Below are 23,420 nucleotides of genomic sequence, written 5' to 3'. Positions count from 1 at the left end.
TACCATTCATTTTGTTTGCACATGAGGAAGTTTTTTAAAGCACAAAGAATCAACTTCATATTGTGGCAGATGACCGGGGACCTTGCCCCACCAGGACGCTTGGAGAATGGAAGGACCGGGAGAGGGGGCAGCCCCCTAGATTACATCAGCGCTACGGATGGGGAGCTGGGAAGCTCAACCCTGTTGGGGACCGTGAGCACCACCATGGAGGCACCTGGAAGATCCCTGAGCCCTGGATGGCAGCTTTTCCGACTAATCAGGAAGTGCTGCCGGAAGGAGAACCAAAAACACCTGGAGTGCTTCAGGGTGCCCATGCAGCACTTCCGCCACACCAGGAAGTGCTGCAGGAAGTTCATCAGGGCACACCTGGAGCAACATAAAAGGGATCATTCGAGGAGCCAGAGTCGGGAGGCAGAGGACAGAGCTGCAGGAGAGGAGTGGAGGTGGCAGAAGAAAAGAAAGTGTAAAAGGACTGAGCCTTGTGGGTAACTGGTACACTGTGTTGTGCTGTATGAAGGAAGTAAAGAAAATAAACGTGTGTGTTTGGACATCGTGTGTCCTTGGTGTCTGTCTGTAGCCAGGCTGATCTTCTACAATATGCAAAGGACCCGTCCCCTGAATGAAATGGTTCAACAAGGAACCACACAACCCAATGAAGAACCATAAAGTGGCACTAAAGATCCAGGATGTTTAAGAGAGTACCCTGTAGTATATTGTAGTCTGGACCTTTGGGGATTCCGTAGTAATAAGGATTTATGGGTATTGGGGAGCTTAGAGGAAGTGATATAAAATATAAGACTGTGTAACGTGTACTCTGGAAAACAATCTTAGTAAAGGATCTGTTAAAGTTTATTACTATAGCCTGTCTCATCTTCTTCTTTTTTATATTGGTACAATATTATTGTCCATAGATATAACATACCTGTTCACCTCTACTCTACAAGGGTAAGTCGATAATTACCCATACTTTAGTTTGGGTTGGCTGTACATGCACAGGCTGAGTAGGCCCGACCTAGCGGAGCCATAACTTTGCTTCATTTGTGAATACAAGGGTATTGATCTCCAAGGAGGAAATACAGCATATGGGTGTCACTGCATAGACAAGTACCATAAGAGAGTCCGTCAAGAGGTACGAGGAATGGTCTTCACTGAGTCTCACTTCTGTGGAAGTCTCTCAAACGGGACAGTTTAAATTGTTACAGCCATCTCTCTTACCTGAGCATAATATGCACACACAAACGCATAATCTCACAGGCATGCAGCAATCTGTGTGTTTAGGTATGTAAAAGCTTTTCAACGTAGATTTATAGATATTGTTAAGCATATGGCAATGTGTTTAATGGAAAGAAAAATGTGTAGAACAGAAAGAGGGATCTTTACTTTGTCACGTGACTGTACATGTTGTCACACACGTGCGATTGGGATACAGCTAAAGGGCCTGAATGATAGTAACTCCACGCCAGACCAGGGGGCAGCAGGGTGCACTGCCTGTCTCTCTCTAAATCCCTCGCAGACCATCCACGGGAAATCCCGCAGGGTTCCAGCGCCTCTGAGGATGTCACTTCGGGTTTGGCGCCTCTGATGACCACGTCCGGTTCTTGGCATATAAAGCTGCCATCTTAGCTACCTAAATCAGTTCTGCTTTGGATTCATACCTGTGAACATATCTCATGCATGTAACCGTTTTGCAGGCACTTTTTGTGACAGTGATGTAGTCGGTGGCGCCGGACCTGGAAGTGATGTCATCAGAGGCGCCGGAACCCTGTGGGATTTCAAGTGGATGGTCTGCAACGGATTGAACATTAGAACTTTCTAGACGAGAACAGGCCATTCAGCCCAACAAAGCTCACCAGTCCTATCCACTTATTTCTCTAAAAAAAACATCAAGTTGAGTTTTGAAAGTCCATAAAGTCCTACTGTCTAACACACTACTTGGTCGCTTATTCCAAGTGTCTATCTTTCTTTGTATAAAAAAAAACTTCCTAATGTTTGTGTGAAATTTACCCTTCACAAGTTTCCAACTGTGTCTCCATGTTCCTGATGAACTCATTTTAAAGTCACCGTCTTGATCCACTGGACTCATTCTCTTCATAATCTTAAACACTTCACTCAGGTCTCCTCTTAATCTTCTTTTGCTTAAACTGTAAAGGCTCCGCTCTTTTGATCTTTCCTCATAATTCATCCCCTGTAACCCTTGAATCAGCCTAGTTGCTCTTCTCTGGACTTTTTCTAGTGCTGCTATGTCTTTTTTTTAGCCTGGAGACCAAAACTGCACACAGTACTCCAGATGAGGCCTCACCAGTATGTTATAAAGGTTGAGCAGAACCTCCTGTGACTTGTACTCCACACATCAGGGCGCTATATAAACTGACATTCTGTTAGCCTTCTTAATGGCTTCTGAACACTGTCGGGAAGTCGATAGCTCAGCGTCCACTGCGACTCCTAAATCCTTCTGATAAGGTGTACTCTCGATTTTCTGACTGCCCATTGTGTATTCAAACCTAACATTTTTACTTCCTATGTGTAACACTTTACATTTACTGACATTAAATTTCATCTTCCACAAATCTTCTGTAATGATATAACAGATTCCAAATGATCTGCTAATCCACCTATCTTGGTATCATCTGCAAACTTAACCAGCTTGTTACTTATATTCCTATCTAAATCATTTATATATATTAAACTAGGGGGCTTTGCCCCCTGCTCGCTTTGCTCGAAAACCCTCATGTTTGGTTTTCCGGATACACACTTTTAAGATTTTTTTTTTCTTTGAATTGTTGCTATTTCATTAGTTTCACTTTTATTTCAGAATCTCTGTAAAAACAATATTTGGAATCATTCGAGTCCCAACGTGCTGAATCTTTTCAATGAGGTCAGTGAGACATGTGTTTAATGACTTTGTACCATAATTCAGGATAGCTGAATACAGCTAGATGTATACATTTATTTTTTGACACTGTCGTTTTTTTCAGCTTTCATAATCTGTATCTTGCTCTGCATGTGTTTCGTGCCTACATTTTTTTTTTGAGTCTCTTGAATTCCAGTTTCCATTATCTCTAACCTGCTCTGCATGTGTTTGTCCCTTTTGTTTTGTAACCTCTTTATGACGTTTTACTTTGTTTTCTACTCTGTCTTTTATTTCTGACCTCCCTTTCTCCTGCTTTTTTTTCCAATGACACCTGGTCCGTGGTGATTATTTTCCCTTTTTCGAGTAATAATTTCCATTTGTTTGCGCTACTGTGATCTTTACCTTCTTTTTTTAATACTTTCTAATTTTCCTACTTTCATATTCTTTAACTTTCTCCACATTTGTATCGTGCAAACATTTTTTTTTTGAGCCTTTCGAATTGCATTTCTTTCATAATCTTCTCTGCATGTGTTTAGCACCAACGTTTGTGAACGTCTTTATGAAGTTCTACTTTGTCTTTTACTTTGTCTTTTAATTCTGAGCCGATTGGACGTGCTTTGTTTCAATTCCACTTATTATGGGCTGATAATTACTTTCCTTATTTTCTGAATTTGCCCTAGATTACTTTTTCTTTTTTGCTCTTTTTTCTCTCCAACGCTTTTGAGTCTCTTTTCTCCGCACTGCTTTCTTCTTCGCTTAGTCGTCGACGTTTCATTTATAACATATTGTCCTTATACGCTTTATATGCGCTGAGACCCTGGATCTGTGTGTGCTCACGCCCTTCACAAGACTGAATGTTTTGCTGCCCCATTATCTTATTTGATATTGATTGTAAGTAGGGAGTGTCCTGCAAGAATCTCATGTTCTGCATCATCGCAAGACGGTCCTGGGTCAATCTCTTGGCACAATGTCTCATGTTTAAGGTCCTCGTGGGTCTTTTAACTGTTTTCCGTGATCTTAACGTTAAAATCACGTCTCGAAGCCCTACTGTTTCTCTCCAGGATTTTTTTTTATAATACAGAGAAATAGCAGCAACCCTAGCACTGGCCCCTGTGGAACACCACTCTTAACATCGGCCAATTCTGATGAGATTCCTCGCACCATCACTCTCTGCTTACTGTATCTGAGCCAATTCTGCACCCATCACACCCTGAACTCCCACTTCATCTAATTTGATGCCCAACCTCTCATGTGGCACCTTATCAAATGCTTTCTGGATTGAGAGAGACAGTCAGTGCACCTTGCCACCCCCCTGTCTGGCATGGAATTACTGTCATTCAGGCCCTTTAGCTGTCTCCCAATCTCACGTGTGTGACAATGTAAAAGAAACAAAAAGAGCTAAAGGTCGATTTCATATGCAATCATGAAGACATCGATCTCCAATGGGGGACACCCCCAACCACCCCATATGCGATTGTGAGGGTACAAATTCCCCTATAGATTCAACTTCATGGCTTTAAAAGGACGACTCTGCAACCAAATCTGCTTTGGGGGCAAACTGCCTTTAAGCAGGCACTGATCACAGCAGTACAGTTTTGACCTTAATCAGTCTCTTGTTGTTTTCTAGGAGCAAACATGGCTGCTCTGTTCTTCATTTGCACCAAAAGAACAGCAGTGAGCAGCGATCCAGGGTCCGACCTTTGTAGAAGGCTTTCTGCCACAACATGGAGATGAACCCGATGGACTGTTCAATGAATTGAGAAGTTCAAAAATGGTGGGGCAGGTGTTTTGGATGAAGAAAGAGATGGACATCCGTCCACATCGACTACTGACGACAGCAACATTGAGTAACAATTCGGACAAACTGATGAGGATTTTGGACCCCTGGTACACCTACAGCTCATAAAATACAGATTGATGCTTCCATGTTTACTGCTAGAAAACAACAAGAGAAGCCGACTAATCGTGGATGAAACTTTACCACGGTGACCACAGACACGCCATGCTTCCACATGTGTGTGGGGAAAAGCCAACCTAAACAAAATGAACGCAAAAGTGTGGATAATTATTGACTTATCCTTGTAAAATGCAAGAGCGGGCTAATTATAATTATTATTTGTTAATATTTAAAATAGGCTCGACTTTCCTGTGGCAAACTAAAACCACACTTGTGAAGAAACACCTTGGACGAGAAAAATGCAAAGCAGGAGAATGACAGATGAGCTATAAGTGAGATGGTTTTCCGGCTTTGTCACATGTTACTTACACAAAAGGCCCCTCTGCTCGGGGTAACGTGAGCTTTTATGTTGTCCAATTTGAATTCTGGCAGCTGCCACATTGTCCTCGCACACACACACACACACACACACACACACACACTTCAAGTAAATTATCACCTTGGTGAGCCAGAGTCACATTGGCACTGCTTCCTAATACGACCAAGCTAGCATCACCCCAAAGTCATTCGAAAAATGTCAATGAGATAAATCAGTAACCATGGGAACGGAATTTCTCCCTGGATGAATGAAATCCTCAGGACCCTTTGGGCGGAACATTCATTTACTAATCTGAAGGCCTGACTTTATTCCAGTTGTTTTAAAAGTACTAGAGTGTTGTACCGTGTTAGCCATTATGAATGTAGAGAAAAGCCAAGCAAAATGACACCTTTTATTGGCTAACTAAAAAGATTACAAAAAACAACTCTTAGCAAACGAGTCTGATGGACTGAATGGTCTCCTCTCGTTTGTCAGTTAGTACTGCTGCCCCTGTGCAGTGTATAAAGCGTATGCAGCTTACATGTTTCTGCAGTAGGATACTCCGAGCTCAATTCACAAATTCCACAGACATGCGTGTTAAGCGGTCGACATGTTTAAATTGATCTCATCTTGGCGCGCCTCACAGTGATTTTTAAAATAGAACCTTGACAACCTTTAAGAAGTAGCTGGAGCAGATTTTGAGACAGGTTAGCCATTAGCTAGACAAACGAGTCTGATGGACTGAATGGGCTCCTCACGTTTGTCAGACGTCTTATGTTCCCCTAGCAAACATACATATAGTGGCCACCTGTGGGCATAGCATGGACAGTGTGGGCTTGGGATAACCCAATTAAATACCACACTGGCCCAATGTGGGAGGGGCTACTACATGGGGCTTCTTAGCAAAGTTCTCCCTGCATGGAGTTATTGTTTTAAAAAATGGACCTCTTCACACTCCTTCTGGGGTCTTTGTTCTTTATTTCACCTTATACAATTTCTTGTATTAGGAATTTGTTAGTTTTCGCATACCCCTTGGGGTCAGACCGCAGGTTGTACTGCGCCCCTGGAGCAATTACAGGTTAAGGGTCTTGCTCAAGGGCCCAGCAGAGTAGGATCTCTTTTGGCAGTGACGGGGATTTGAACCGGCAACCTTCTGGATACCAGCACAGATCCTAAGCCTCAGAGCCACCACTCCATCCCAATTAATGGGTGGTACATCTGTTCTGGTCCTCATATTTCCCACAACAGCATTTTCTTAGAATTTTTCTTAAATACTGCTGTGAGATATGGCCAGCTATTTATCCCGGCCGCAAGATGGAGCCCTCCTTGCAGCATGGATGCTACCCCGAATGCCAGCAGGGAATTATGAGCAGTGGACTTTTAATGCACAGCCCTGCTGGATACCACGGGAGCCACCAGGAGTCGCTGCAGGGAGGCCCAGGGATTGTTATTTGCACCATAACCCGGAAGTGCGTCTTAATTGGGATTAATAAAGTATCTATCTATCTATCTATCTATCTATCTATCTATCTATCTATCTATCTATCTATCTATCTATCTATCTATCTATCTATCTATTATATAGTGCCTTTCATATCTATCTATCTATCTATCTATCTATCTATCTATCTATCTATCTATCTATCTATCTATCTATCTATCTATCTATCTATCTAATCACAGCAACACAAGGAATGATGTGCTTCCGGGGTGAAGAAAAAGGATTTGTCACGTGGACAGAGAAGGTGAAACACTTCCGGGTCAAGGACTATAAAAGGACTGTGGGAAATCCCAGACGTCAAGCTGAGCTGGGTGGAAGGGTGGCAACGCATCTGGGAGTGGAGGATTGTTTACTGTGTAGCGGGGCCACATAGTGTTTAAATGTCAGTTCTGAGTGTGTCTCGTTTCATTGTCCCGTTTACTGTTTGTGCATCAGTTTATGCCGTCCCCGAAAAAAGGGGGACGGATGATGGAAGGAGACCACAGCCGCCAACCTGGAAAACACCTGTTTACAATCATTCAATCACAGCCGTCACAGGACTATATAAGCCATCAGGAGGAGAAGGAAAGGGAGAGAGGAGAGAAGGAGATTTTTCATTCACGACCACGAACCAACGGTACCAGTTATTGTCCACATCGCGCTTGCCAATCCAGTTTGTTTTTCCATCTGCCGGATTTATTTCACGGACCTCACCACGAAAGACCCCGGGGTAGGACTTAATCATCCACCATTCACACGAGGATTCACGGTGAGGCTGTTCCATTTTTTCCGGGGAGATTCAAACCACTCAATATCACTAATTCAGTCATCCGCTTTCAGGACAGTTTCATTATTGCCGGACTCACATTCTCATTCATTTTCAGTTTATCATTCATTGTTGTTTTCGTGTTGTGTGTTTATTTGGTACAGGGACAAGGGAGGGTTTTTGTTATATATATTTATATATATTTGGTGGTGTTTTGTTATTGCTGGGGTGGAGGGATATTTGTATTTATATATGTTTCTATTTTTTGCATGTCGTCTTGTTTTACTTAATACATATAATCTGTTTAATTTTACATCCTGTTTTTGTGCTCATATTTTTCACCGTCGATTGTGGGGGGGGGGGGGGGGGGAGTTTAATTGGTAAGAAGTACGGCTTGATAGTTAGATTATTTCTCAGTTAATTATCCAGGCCACTGGTCTTGGAGGTGTAGCTGCCGGCTGGGTAAAAGGGGTCGGCCGTTACAACTGTAGTGATTGATTATTGATTATCGGATTATTATATAAGTATTGTGGAGTGTAGGTGCTTTGTGCACTTATTTATAATAATAAATATTCATCTTTGGACTTTTACCTGGTGTCTGACATCTGGTCTGAGGGTTCAAGGGGTCACGGGGACCCTTAAACTGTCACACTGCTTATGGTTTACAAAGCCTTAAATAATCTCGCTCCATCCTATATTTCAGAAAGCCTTTCACCTTACACTCCAAATCGTAACCTGAGATCTTCAAATGAGTGTCTGCTTAGAATTTCAGGAGCTAAACTTAAAAGAAGTGGTGAGGCGGCCTTCTGCTGTTATGCACCTAAAATCCGGAATAGAAATTCACCAGGCTATTACGGTGGATCACTTTATAAAACTGCTAAACCCCCATTTTTTAACATGGCTTTCTCATAGCTTCATTTTAGTTTAACCATCATATTCTGTATATGCATTGAATTATCATTATCATCCCTGGTGGCTCCACAATCCGTACTAACCCCTACTTTCTCTTTTCCAGTTTTCTGTGGTGGTGATCTGCGCCATTGATGGATTGAAGGCCAGATTTCCATCATCATCATTTAGTTCTTCCACGTGAAGCCTGAAAACCATGAGGACTGATTGAGATCATTGATGTCAGGTAGAATGCCCAGGAGGGGCTGGCCAGGTGGTCTCTTGGACTCCTGCAGATTTTATTTTTCCCCAGCCTTCTGGGGTTTTTGTTTTTTCTGTCCTCCGTGGCCATCGGACCTTACTTTTATTCTATGTTAATTAGTATTGTCTAATTTTATTTTTATATTTTGTCTTTTTTTTCTCTTTCTTCATCATGTAAAGCACTTTGAGCTACATCATTTGTATGAAAATGTGCTATAGAAATAAATGTTGTTCTTGTTGTTGTTAGCAAACTGGGGGCTTTACATTTTTTTCCTTGAAAGGGACAGTGAGGGTACGGGTGACTGATTGGCACGGTCCAAGGTTGGTGTCTACCTGGTGCCCCAATGCTGCCAGGATATGCCCCAGAAAACATGTACACAGTGGTCCCCTGGGGCAGACTATGGGTAGTGTGGGTTTGGGAAAACCCACTTAAATACTGCACTGGTTTGATGTGGGGGGGGCTACTACAGGGGGCCCTTTAGCAAACTTTTCCTTGTGTGGAGTTGGCACATTTTCCCCATGTCCATGTTGGTTTCCTCAGGGTGCTCTGGTTTCAACATACAGGTTAGGTGGACTGGTGGTGCTAAATTGGCACTATGCAGCATGTGTCTGTGCGCCCACCCTGTGCTGGCGTTGTTCCTGCCTGCACCTGGCAACCAAATCCTGGATAAGCAGATATAGAAAATGGATGCCACAGGGAACCCCAATCTCATTGATGTTCAGCAGTAGCTGCAACTTTATCATGGATAAGCAAATATAGCAAATGGACTAGTAAGGTATGGACTTTTATTTGGGCTCATGACCAAATGTCTGCTTGCCCTCGCTGAGCACACCACAGTGAGCATGTTTGCTGGGGCATAACCTGGCAGCATTGTGGCGCCAGGTAGAAACCAACCCTGGACAGTGCCAGTTAGTAACGCTTACACTCACTCTCATTCTACAGGAAAAATTGTTAAGCCCCAAATTTGTTAAGAAAATGCTGTTCTGAGAAATATTTGGATCAGAGTAGATGTACCACACAACAAAGGACTCCAACAATTGGAAAACTTTGCTTAGAGGCCCCATGTAGTATCCCCCCCCCCCCCCCCCACACACACACACAATGGGCCAGTGTGGTATTTAATTGGGTTATCCCAAGCCCACACTGTCCACGGTATGCCCATAGGGGGTCACTATGTGTATGTTTGCTAGGGGAACATAAGAAGTCTGACAAACGAGAGGAGAACATTCAGTCCATCCAACTCGTTTGTCCAGCTAATGGCTAAGCTGTCTCAAAATCTCCTCCAGCTACTTCTTAAAGGTTGTCAAGGCTTCTGCTTCAAAAATCAGTGTGAGGCGCGCCAAGACGAGATCAATTTAAAGATGTCGACCAGCTTAACACGCATGTCTGTGGAATGTGAGAATCGTGCTCGGAGTATCCTACTGCAGAAACATGCAAGTTCCAAGAGCTTTATACACTGCACAGGGGCAGCAGTACTAACCACTGAGCCCCCCTACAACCCTCTTCCCAATAAGCGAACACAAATCTTAAACTGCTCCTTCATAAATATTCTCCTCCACACAGGTACCCCTGGAGGCAGAATGACAGCTGCTTGGATTTGACATTCTGAGGATACTCGGGGAGTTCAGCCGAGGAGCCTTCCAAATTAATTAGCCACGTAACGCACGTCTACCTGACTGGCATGCAACCACTGAATGTCTGAATGCCGAGCGCGTAATGAACTGAGATGGTAATGGAGGAGGTGCTGCGGGTCAGCAGCATTTACTCTTCAAGGATCAGGATAGACGCGTTTTGGCCCATTTCCACTCTTTACAGCACCAGCACTGGAGATCTTGCTACCACTCTGGGAAACTTCAACATCCACTGGAAAGATGACTAAAATGTTCACAACACTCGCCAGATCTCCCAAAAGGACCAGGGGTTTGTTTTGTCAATTTATGATTTTTTATTATTATTATGCAACCCATATAAGGGTGTCTTTTTGTGGTGAGCAAGACCTCAGCACTTAGCATGTGTCATATATTCCAGTTCACTGAGGTGTGGTGGATACCCCACAATTATGATGGAAGGACCACTGGAAACCTAGCAGAGATCTAACAGATGGAATTAATGGCAGGCACTAAAACAACATTGTGTTGTATTTCAGCTAAGGTTCCTTCACTGGCTGGGCTTCAAATGCCATTTTTATGTGTTTCTAGGTCATTTTTGATAAGTTTGTTTTTGTTAATATTGTTGATTATATCGTTACTATGTGTTTGTGTAACTTCTCTTATGTTCAGTGAGTTTTGTGGGTGGTTCCCAAAGAGGCGGGGCCACCTGCCCATCACCAGAAAGGGACTGCCCTCACCTCAATGATGTCATAGTTTAGCCAGCCTTTTCCCCTGGCTGGTGTTCAAAGTTGTGTCTCTTGTTTGTTTTGTCTAATTTGATATCATTGTTTTCATATTCATGTTTATTTTATTTATTATATACTAGCCATCCCCCGTGGCTCCGCCCATGTAGTAGTGAAACAGGACAAACTTTAAAGATCAATAAACAAACAGCTATCACTAGCTAAGAGGAGGCAAGGTACACTGCAAAATGCATAGGTAGAGCGACTTGAGGCTGGTGTGTGAGTGAGGATGGCCTTGTCTGGCTCCCCACTCCTGACGTCACGCTTCACCCCCTCCCCTTGGCCCGCAGCCTCTATCTCGGACTAACATGAATATATCGCTCCTGCAAGCGAACTTTGATTCTTGGCGCGATGAGAGAAGTCGCTAAATCAACCAGAATGTTCAAGCAAATTATATGAAAAAGCCAGACCTAAATAAGTAAAGTTAAGTAGCTCTCTCGTTCACTAGCTGAGAGGATGTAAGATATGCCCCGAGGCTGGCACGTGAGTGAGGAGGGCCCTGTCCCCCTTACCCTCAGCCCGCTGTGTTTCTCTTGGATTCACGCAAATAAATCAGTACAACACGCGAACTATGATACATAGTGCAATGAGAGGAATCGCAAAATCAACCGCAATGTTCAAGCAAATTATAGAAAAAAACCCGATCTAAATGCGTTAAGTAGTTCTCTTGTTTAAAAAGGACAAACTTTAAAAATCAATAAAAAAATAAAATAAACATGTCATTTAAATTGGTAGTTTTAGTATTCAAGGGTCTCTTGATTTACAATAGTTTTGGTTTTGCTATCAGGGGCGAGGGACATATAGGTTTCTTGGGGAAATAACCTGGGAGAAAGCGACGTAAAGATGACCATGCAAGAAGCAAGGTGAGCTAAGATCAACTCCTGCCAACTTGAGTGTCTGTCCTTGAGCCTTGTTAATTGACATTGCAAAGCAAAGCTTCACTGGGAAGTGTAATCTCATGAATTGAGAGGGCATGTCGCGATTAGAGGAATGCGAGGGATTAAACCCTTCTCGCCAATTCCACATCAGACCGACTCAAACAGAGGCTGACGCATGAGTGAAGAGTGCTACTCCTGCCTCCCCATCGCCTCAGCCCGCTGAGTCTCTCTCAGATTTGCAAGAATAAATCGGTGCTGAAAGCGAACTATGATAGAAGTCGCAAAATCAAACGGAATGTTCAGGCAAATTATAGAAAAGAACCCAATCTAAATCCATTAAGTAGTTCTCTCGTGAATAGCGGACCGACATATATACAGACAGACAGACAGATTTTATATACAGTATATATATTATATATATATATACATATATATATATATATATATATATATATATATATATATATATATATATATATCCAGGTGCTGGTCATAAAATTAGAATATCATGACAAAGTTGATTTATTTCAGTAATTCCATTCAAAAAGTGAAACTTGTATATTAGATTCATTCATTGCACACAGACTGATGTATTTCAAATGTTTATTTCTTTTAATGTTGATGATTATAACTGACAACTAATGAAAGTCCCAAATTCAGTATCTCGGAAAATTAGAATATTGTGAAAAGGTTCAATATTGAAGACACCTGGTGCCACACTCTAATCAGCTAATGAACTCAAAACACCTGCAAAAGCCTTTAAATGGTCTCTCAGTCGAGTTCTGTAGGCTACACAATCATGGGGGAGACTGCTGACTTGACAGTTGTCCAAAAGACGACCATTGACACCTTGCACAAGGTGGGCAAGACACAAAAGGTCATTGCTAAAGAGGCTGGCTGTTTACAGAACTCTGTGTCCAAGCACATTAATAGAGAGGCGAAGGGAAGGACAAGATGTGATAGAAAAAAGTGTACAAGCAATAGGGATAACCGCACCCTGGAGAGGATTGTGAAACAAAACCCATTCAAAAAACGTGGGGGAGATTCACAAAGAGTGGACTGCAGCTGGAGTCAGTGCTTCAAGAACCACCACGCACAGACGTATGCAAGACATGGGTTTCAGCTGTCGCATTCCTTGTGTCAAGCCACTCTTGAACAAGAGACAGCGTCAGAAGCATCTCGCCTTTGGACTGCTGCTGAGTGGTCCAAAGTTATGTTCTCTGATGAAAGTAAATTTTGCATTTCCTTTGGAAATCAAGGTCCCAGAGTCTGGAAGAAGAGAGAAGAGGCACAGAATCCACGTTGCGTGAGGTCCAGTGTAAAGTTTCCACAGTCAGTGATGGTTTGGGGTGCCATGTCATCTGCTGGTGTTGGTCCATTGTGTTTTCTGAGGTCCAAGGTCAACTCAGCCGTCTACCAGGAAGTTTTAGAGCACTTCATGCTTCCTGCTGCTGACGAACTTTATGGAGATACAGATTTCATTTTCCAACAGGACCTGGCACCTGCACACAGTGCCAAAGCTACCAGTACCTGGTTTAAGGACCATGGTATCCCTGTTCTTGATTGGCCAGCAAACTCACCTGACCTTAACCCCATAGAAAATCTATCGGGTATTGTGAAGAGGAAGATGCAATACGCCAGACCCAACAATTCAGAAGAGCTGAAGGCCACTATCAGAGCAACATGGGCTCTCATAACACCTGAGCAGTGCCACAGACTGATTGACTCCATGCCACGCCACATTGCTGCAGTAATCCAGGCCAAAGGAGCCCCAACTAAATATTGAGTGCTGTACATGCTCAGACTTTTCATGTTCATACCTTTCAGTTGGCCAACATTTCTAAAAATCCTTTTTTTGCATTGGTCTTAATTGATATTCTAATTTTCCGAGATACTGAATTTGGGCCTTTCATTAGTTGTCAGTTATAATCATCAACATTAAAAGAAATAAACATTTGAAATACATCAGTCTGTGTGTAATGAATGAATCTAATATACAAGTTTCACTTTTTGAATGGAATTACTGAAATAAATCAACTTTGTCATGATATTCTAATTTTATGACCAGTACCTGTATATACAGTACTGTGCAAAAGTTTTAGGCAGGTGTGAAAAAATGCTGTAAACAAAGAATGCTTTCAAAAATGGAAGTGTTAATCATTTATTTCCATCTATCAACAAAATGCAGTGAATGAACAAAAGAGAACTCTAAATCAAATCAATATTTGGTGTGACCACCCTTTGCCTTCAAAACAGCATCAATTCTTCTAGGTACACTTGCACACAATTTTTGAAGGAACTCGGCTGGTAGGTTATTCCAAACATCTTGGAGAACTAACCGCAGATCTTCTGTGGATGTAGGCTTCCTCACATCCTTCTGTCTCTTCATGTAATCCCAGACACACTCGATGATGTTGAAATCAGGGCTTGAAGCTTTAGGGCTTGCACAGCCTTTTTGCTAAAATAAACATTATTTTTATGAAGATATGTTTCGGCCCTCCCCCATCCCCCACCCAGACCCCCCCAAACACACACACACAAACTTGTGGGCAACTTTTTAAAGTGCATTGGTACCTGTGCTTGCAGGACTCCTGTATTTCACAACATATAAAGGCTGAATAAAACCCATAGTCCTTTGCGGTTCATTGTGAATGTGCTTGTGGTGTGTTGAGTTGTTTTGACTTTATTCTGTGCTTTTTCTGGATATGTTGAACCCTTGTCCTGTTTTTTTTTTTACTTCACCTTCTGAATTGTGTATTTGATCATTGGTTACCTTTGGTTTGCCTTCTGTGCCTTTGTGTTTCTTGGAGCTTATTTTTGTTCAACAGAACGTTTTGTTAAAATACACCTTTATTTTTCTGATTTGCTCCCTTTTTGCAATATCTCATGCACTTTAACATCAACTGTGGCAAGAGGTTACTGAGGGTCCCAGAATGAAATTCTGGGGTTCTTAAAGACCTCTTTATGTATCTTGCATTCTGCTCTCAGGCTGAACTTGCTGGGGTGGCCTGGCCTGGACAAGTTTGGCAGTTGTTTGAAAACTTTTCCACTTGTTGATGTTCCTCCTGGTTGATTTTCAATCGTTTAGAGATCTTTCTAAAAGTCCTTCTTAGAGTTTTAAGCATCTGGAACTTTTTTTGTTTCTTCTGAAAACAAGGCCTCAGAGAGTTCTTTCGATATCAGCATGGTGATAACACAAACTTCAGAAGCAAAGAGAAAACCAAACTAAATGCCTAAGGCAGGGGTGTCCAGCTCTGGTCCTGGTGGGCTGCAGTGGCTTCATGTTTTCATCCTAACCATCTTCTTAACTAGGGGGCTCTGTCCCCTGCTTCCTCTGCTCTCCAACCTCGTTGCAGACCCTACGCTCTAGTCATTTCCCAGATCTGCAGCTTGCGACAAATCATGCTTTTGGATAAATACGAATATCAACTCTGCCTTTGATATCCCTGTCTTTTGAAACTATTATCACTGATAATTCATCACATGTTGGTTTATATTACAGTATATGTAAGCATGATCTTTCAGATTCATATAGAAATCCAAGAAAACTTCTTTGTCCTTGTTTTTCGGATAAATTTCATGTAAAGTGCAATACTTTTGGACATATGCATTTGGATCCTTTATTGGCTGTAGAATTTCTAATATGTCCAATCATTTAACTCTTTTGATCCTATGTTACATCGCTTCTCTGTTATCATAAATATAAACTTGACCGAATTGTGGTTTCTTTGAAATTAAACTTGTAGTAGCTTTAATTGTTGTGGGACCACTGATTCTCATAGCGTATGGTCCTGAATCGTGTAAATCTACGTTTTGAGCATTGAATTATGCGAACGTGAACAGGTTATTATAGATGCCGATATTTTGCGCGTACTATTTGTGGATTTCACTTTCACCAAATACAAATCTTTTATTTGTCGCGGATACGCTTCTTCATAGGGAAGAAACACTACTTTTCCCTGATGGCAACGCGAATTACACGATCTACAAGTCTCTGACTTAAACTTTAAAGCCGAACAATATCTACATACTTTTGTCATATCACCTATGTCCATATATTTGATCTCTTTTCGCTGTTACGTTATTTCACCAAGTTATCATTTCCATTTGTTAGTGCTAATGCAATGTTATTATCATTTTTTTGAGACTTTCGAATTTTAGTACTTTCATAATCTCCAACCTGCTTGTTTTTGAACCTCTTTACGATGTTCTAATTTGTCTTCTACTCTTTGTCTTTTATTTCCACCCCTGCTTGGACCTGCTAGGTTTTCAGTTCCACTTGGTCCAGGCTGATTATTTTCTGAATTTGCACTTAGATTATTATTGTTCTTTTTTTAAATTCTTTTCTCTCCAATGCTTTTTGGCCACTTTTCGACGCATTGCCCTTTCTTCTTTGCTTAGTCATTGACATTTCATCTAGAACATATAAAATTATTGTCCAGAAAATGACTACATCGAAAGAAACAAATAGATTGTATGTTTTGTATTAATGTGAGGAAAACGTAAACATTTATAAGAGCTGAGAGCACAGGAACCGTGTCTGACAATAGCATTGACACGAATGAGAGGTGGGTGGACCGTGGGCGTGGTTAAATCTATTGGTACAAAGTCTCGTCTCATGGGACTTGAAATTATCTCTCTCAAAAAGTCTCGTCTCATTCCAGGATTTTTTTATATAATAGAGAGATTAGTGAACCGTTTTTGTTGCTGATTAACTTGTTTTGCCTTAGTTTTAATTGACGTGACTCAAACCCCCTTAGTTGTTTCAGGAGTGACGCAGAGCGATGGCAGAGGTGCCGCACGAGTGCCGCAGAGCAATGGCAGGGGTGCCACAGACCAACGGCAGGAGTGAAGCGCCACTGCCACAGAGCAACGGCAGGAGTGCCGCACGAGTGCTGCAGAGCAATGGAAGGGGTGCCGCACGAGTGCCACAGAGCAATGGCAGGGGTGCTGCACGAGTGCCGCAGAGCAATGGAAGGGGTGCCGCACGAGTGCCGCAGAGCAATGGCAGGGGTGCTGCAGACCAACGGCAGGAGTGAAGCGCCAAAGAATAATGAGACACAAAACAAGCCGCCCATGACCAGCTAACCTGAAAATATGCAAAGGTGAAGGTCTCAGTCACGTTGGTCTGCTCAGGTCATCAAAACATCTCGATGGTGGTCTTAGAAAAAACAGAAAATCAACAGTCTGCTGTGGCAGAACGAGAGCAGCAACAAGTCCTGATTTTCAATAATGGCTTTAATTAACAGCAAGAATTGGCTTCTCATTATGAAACTGGTTGGAGTGAAATTGGCTGGAGTTTGACGTTCCAGTTTAGCTGGTCATCTGTTGACTTGTTTCACATCTCATTTCTGTTTGGCTGCCATTTAATGAATTGTCTTGTCTTGTACTTCACTATTGATTGTACACCTTTTGGTCAGCTATTGTTGCTTTTAAATGAGCTACATAAATCAGTTTAATATCGATATGTCCTTTATCTAAAGATACTAATGAACCAAATCTCAAATTTTGATAGGTCCACAATGTTAAATGATTAAAAACATTTCATTAAGGTGGGTGATCTTACACTTTCAATCGAAGTCACAATGAGACTCAAAATAAAATGAATTTTGCATCCAGTGAACATTTGTGCCATTCCCACATTCTCAGTGGCTAATGTTCAGATTGGGGATGAAAAAGGAGACAGACGTTACGTACTACATAACGGACTAAACATGTTTTCGCAATTGAAAAGCGCTGCCGTCACATTTCCAGTATTCAGTGTTAAAACACATAATCGTACTCAGGTAAACACACTCACAAATACCGACCAATTGGTGCGACATGCAAACCCCACGCAGTTGACGTTGTAAGTAAGGAATGCCAGCTCTGCGCTACCACACCATATACTTGTTTAAACATCTGCACTGCACTTTAACCTGATTAAAACTAAATGCGTCCCTTTAATGTTTGTTCAGTTCTTGCCACTTGATTGTGAGGTACTTGTGCACTTGGCCTCTCCCACAATAGCTGTCACTAGACGACTGAAGCGTAATGGCTGATCCACACAGAGCTAATGGTGTCCTGTAAAAATGCCTTGAAAACACTCTTTCCTTTCTTTTACCAGCGTTTTATGAGCGTTACTGTTGAAGTTAGTGGAAAAAGCTTATCGATGAAAACCCTTGAAGACTGCTGCATGCAGGAAGTTTTTTTAAATTGTTTGCTGCTAGAAACTCTGTGAAGAGTGTCCTTGAAAATCATGGCAAATCACTTTTCAAGCAGCTTAGGAGCATTCTGGCCTATCACTAAAATGCGTAGGTGTGAATGTTGTTATTGAAAATGATTAGTGGTTTAGGAGCATTCCGATTTGCCACTGAAATGCTTGAAAATTTTTTACGTGTGAATAGTATCTTTGAAAATGATGATACATATCTTTTCCGGCAGTTTAGGAACATTCTGGTCCAGCACTAAAACACTAAAAAAAAATGCTTAGGTCTGAATGTTGTCATTGAAAATGATGACAAATAACTTTTAGGGTGGTTTAAAAAAGTCGTGGTCTAGTGCTAAAGCTCTGCAAAAACACAGAAGTGTGAATTGTGTCATTGAAAAAGATGACAAATCACTTTTTTCGGCTGTTTAGGAGCATTCAGGTCTTGCACTAAAATGCCAGACATACACTTACATATGAATAATGTCAATGAAAATGATGACAAAAAACATTCAGATGATTTAGGAGCATTCTGGTCTAATGATCTGGCGCTAAAATGCCTGAAAATTTTTTTACGTGTGAATAGCATCTTTGAAAATGATGATAAATATCTTTTCCGGCGGTTTAGGAACATTCCAGACTAAACTAAAACGTTTAGCTCTGAATGTTGTCATTGAAAACGATGACAAATAACTTTGCAGGTGGTTTAGAAGAGCTTTGGTCTAGTACTGAAACTCTGATAAAACACCAATGTGTGAACTGTGTCATTGAAAAGGATGACAAATAACTTTTTATGTGCTTTAGGAGCGTTCTGACCTGGTGTTAAAACGCTAGATAAACTTTTACATGTGAATAGCATTGTTGAGAATGGTGGAAAATATCTTTTCCACCGGTTTAGGAACATTCCGGTCCAGCACTAAAACACTAAAATAACGCTTAGGTCTGAATGTTGTCATTGAAAACAATGACAAATAACTACGGGTGGTTTAGAAGAGTTGTGATCTAGTGCTGAAACTCTAAAAAAATAACACTGATGTGTAAATTATGTCATCGAAAATGACGACAAATAACTTTCAGATGATTTAGGAACATTCAGGTTTAGCACTAAAACGCCAGACAAACATGTAGGTCTAAATTGAAAACGAATGCAAATAACTTTTCGCACAGTTTAGAAGCTTTCTGTTCTGCTGCTAAAATGCTAAGAAAATGGTTAAGGGTGAATGTTGTCTTTGAAAATGATGACAAATAACTTTCAGGTGGCTTAGGAGTGTTCTGATCTGGCGCTAAAATGCTGGATAATTTGAATAGCGTGTGAATAGCGTCTTTGGAAACCGTGGTAAATTTCTTTTCCAGCGGTTTAAGAACATTCTTGTCCAGCACTAAAACACTGAAAAATCACTTAGGTCTGAATGTTGTCATTGAAAACGATGACAAATAACTTTGCAGGTGGATTAGAAGAATTCTGGTCTAACACTAAAACTCTAAAAAAACACCTATGTGTGAATTTTGTCATCGAAAATGACGGCAAATAACTTTCAGATGATTTAGTAGCATTCTGGTGTAGCACTAAAACACTAGTCAAACATTTAGGTGTGAATAATTGAAAACAAATTCAAATAACATTTCACGTGGTTAAGGATGTGTGCTGTTTTGGCACTACAATGCTAAAAAAAAATGGTTAGGAATGAAAGTTGTCATTGAAAATGATGAAAATAATTTTTTGAGTTCTGGTCTAATGCTAAAATGCTGGGCAAACACTTAGGTGTGAATAATTGAAAACAAATGCAATTGGTTTAAGAGCGTTCTGTTCTGACGCTAAAATGCTAGAAAAACATTTACGTGTGAATAGCGTCTTTGAAAACTGTGGGAAATCTCTTTTCCGGTGGTTTAGGAACATTCTGGTCCAGCACTGAAATGGTAAAAGAACACATTGGTCTGAATGCTGTCATTAAAAACGATGACAAATAACTTTTCGAGTGGTTTAGAAGAGTTCTGGTCTAACGCTAAAACGCTGGGCAAACACTTAGGTGTGAATAATTGAAAACAAATGCAAATAACTTTTCACGCAGTTTAGGAGTGTTCTGTTGTGGCGCTAAAACGCTACATAAACTTTTACGTGTGATTAGTGTCTTTGACAATGACGATAAAAATCTTTTCCAGTGGTTTAGGAATATTCCAGTCTAGCACTAAAACACTAAAAAAATACTTAGGTCTGAATGTTGTCATTAAAAACAATGACAAATAACTTTTCACGTAGTTTAGGGGGATTCCGTTCTGGCGCTAAAACGCTAGATCAGTGGTTCTCAATCTGTGGGGTGGGCCCCCCTAGGGGGGGGGGCGCGACGTAGCAAAAAAGGGGGCGCGAAGATGTGAAAAAAAGAAAACAAGAATCGAAAATATGAAAAATACATCTATTGAAACCAAAACAAATTAACTACATTCTGATACTAGAAAAATAAATATAGAGTTAGATAAATGTTGATAAAAGTTAAGTAGGTATAATAAAATATGCATTTATGATATATCATTAATTAAAAAAGAACAAATTGGTATTAGTGGGCTCCTTTCAACAAAACGTTAGAGGGGCGCAATTAAAACTGTTATGAAAACTCGGGTTGCAAATACTTACAGGTTGAGAATCGCTGAGCTAGATAATCTTTCACGTGTGATTAGTTTCTTTAAAAACCATCTTTTCCGGCAGTTTAGGAATATTCCAGTCTAGCATTAAAACACAAAAAAAATACTTAGGTCTGAATCTTGTTGTTGAAAATGATGACAAATAACTTTTCTGGTGGTTTAGAAGATTTCTGGTCTAGCGCTACAACTCTAAAATAAATAGTTATATGTGGATTGTGTCATTGAAAACAATGACAAAGAGCTTTTTCCGGTGGTTTAGGAGCGTTCTGATCAGGCGCTAAGAGGTTAGAGAAACACTGAGGGGTGAATAGTGTACTTGAAAACAATGACAAATAACATTTCAGACAGTTTAGGAGCGTGCAGGTCTAGTGCTTAAAGTCTCGACAAACGCTTAGATTGCGCTTAGCTGCTCCACACGTTTCAGTGTTACTTTCGTTCAACTGTATGCGAATCGAATTTCGCCTGTTTCGCTCCTCTCTTGTAACGTGTGGTTTGTACTGATTTTTTATCTGCCCCACTATCTGCGTTCTCACTGTGGCACTGCCGAGTAGCTCAGCTCGGTGAATTAAAAAAAGCTGAATATGTGAAAAGTTCAGTTACCCTGATGGACAGTTTGTGTTACAGGAACAAACCAAAATGTGTCCTGATCTCTCGCCGCGCGTGAACGTGCCACTACATAATGAGGTGACGTTATTACTCTGAGGTTCTGCAGAACGCAGGTAAATTCCAGGCAAATTCATTAGAAAAATCCCACGTGTCCCAGCCACATTTCAGCGATGGCATGTGTTGAATTCTGCCTCTTACCTTCCAGGGCTTACCTTCCTTGAGACGGCAGTGAGCCGTTCCTAAAATAGCCCTGTTGTGTATGCAAAGTGAGTCGCGGCTCTCCTGCTCCAAGCAAGAGGGATTAGGTTTGGATGCCATCCAGGATTTGAGAGTTGGCGTCTGCTCCGCTCTGACATTTAATCCATGCTTATAAATTACTTTTGTGGCCTATTACATTAGAAATATTCGGTGGCAGGAGTAATGAATAGCATTATCAAGCGCCTCGAGGTGCACCTTCGCTCCAAAGAGCTGATAAATTTGGGGGCGCCGTGAGTGACGATAAGCATTTGTCGCCAGTCTCTGCAGAAGAGCTGCAGTGCTGAGTCTTGGCCTGCAAGCTCAATTTGTATTCAACCCAGGGCAGCCAAGCAGCAAGATGGAGTGGGGGGGGGGGGGTTGAATAGCTGACCAGGCCATGAGATGGTGGCCAAAACTGCAAAGGTTAAAAGAAATGAAACAGAATGATTTTCTAAAGAGAAAGGAAGCATTAGAAAAATCAAAGCTGGCGATGCGCTTTGTCCATCGTTAAGAGTTTTGTCCAGTCCGTGGCAATGCTTACCGTACCTGGGGTCCTCGGGGTCATTCATGGGACACTTTGAGTCAATTAAATACAGTGCCAATAAAAAGTATTGCACAGTTTATTGTTTTACAGCGCTGAGTGACAGTGGATTTAACTTGGCTTTATTGTTACTTATCAACAGATAAGGAATCTTTAATTCCAGAGGCACTGTACAATGGCTGACCCTGTGCTCTGAGACCCCATCAAAGATCATCCTCGAGGATTAATAAAGATATAATCATCATCTCAGGGACTACCCAGAAGGCTCAGGTAACTCCATCAATACCACTCTACAGCAGGAGGGGGTGCCGTCACTAACAACAGCTCCAAATTCTCTCTACAGCTCTGAGCAAATGATGACAAGCCCCGCCCCTGATAGATACTCTAAGCCCCGCCCTGTCTGTGCCCAGACCTTTATAAACAGGTGAACTGTCAGAAGGAGGTCATCTTCTGGAGCCTGAATGCAGACAGGACTGAAGCTCTCTGACACAGCAGTCAAAGGCAAACTGTATTGCCATGTAAATTTTATTTAAATATTATTAAGTGGGTTTTGCCAGCTTAATTACCAACCTTTTGCACTCTTGTCTGATGAATTCTCTACGGTGTTCAAAGAACAATGAAATTCTGAATGACATATCTCATCCAAAAAGAGACAAGGAATCAATACTAACAAAGAAACAAACTCTCATATACATATAAAAATAATAATAAATAATAATTATAATAATAAATAAGGAGCCTACAATGTTTATTAAAGGTATTCACCCTGTTGACATCTGAAATTTTCTATATAAGTTGATAAATATTATGTATGTTTTACACAAGACTGCTGCTTCACCACCTTAGGCCACAGGTTCAACACGCCCTTGACCCTCTGCAGTTTGCATATCAGGAGAAGGTGGGAGCGGAGGATGCCATCATCTATATGCTACACCGATCCATCTCTCACTTGGACAGAGGCAGTGGTGCTGTAAGAATTATGTTTCTAGACTTCTCCAGCGCCTTCAACACAATCCAACCTCTGCTCCTTAGGGACAAGCTGACAGAGATGGGATTAGATTCATACCTGGTGGCATGGATCGTGGACTATCTTAAAGACAGACCTCAGTATATGCGTCTTGGGAACTGCAGGTCTGACATTGTGGTCAGCAGCACAGGAGCGCCACAAGAGACTGTACTTTCTCCGATCCTGTTCAGCCTATATACATCGGACTTCCAATACAACTTGGAGTCCTGCCATGTCCAAAAGCTCGCTGACGACACTGCTATCATGGGCTGCATCAGGAGTGGGCTGGAGGAGGAGTATAGGGACCTAATCAATGACTTTATTAAATGGTGCAACTCAAACCACCTACACCTGAACACCAGCAAAACCAAGGAGCTGGTGGTGGATTTTAGGAGGCCCAGACCCCTCATGGACCCCGTGATCATCAGAGGTAA

Source organism: Erpetoichthys calabaricus, chromosome 17, assembly GCF_900747795.2.
Source record: "Erpetoichthys calabaricus chromosome 17, fErpCal1.3, whole genome shotgun sequence".
Classification (NCBI taxonomy): domain Eukaryota; kingdom Metazoa; phylum Chordata; class Cladistia; order Polypteriformes; family Polypteridae; genus Erpetoichthys; species Erpetoichthys calabaricus.
Note: the sequence above shows the minus strand (reverse complement) of the source record.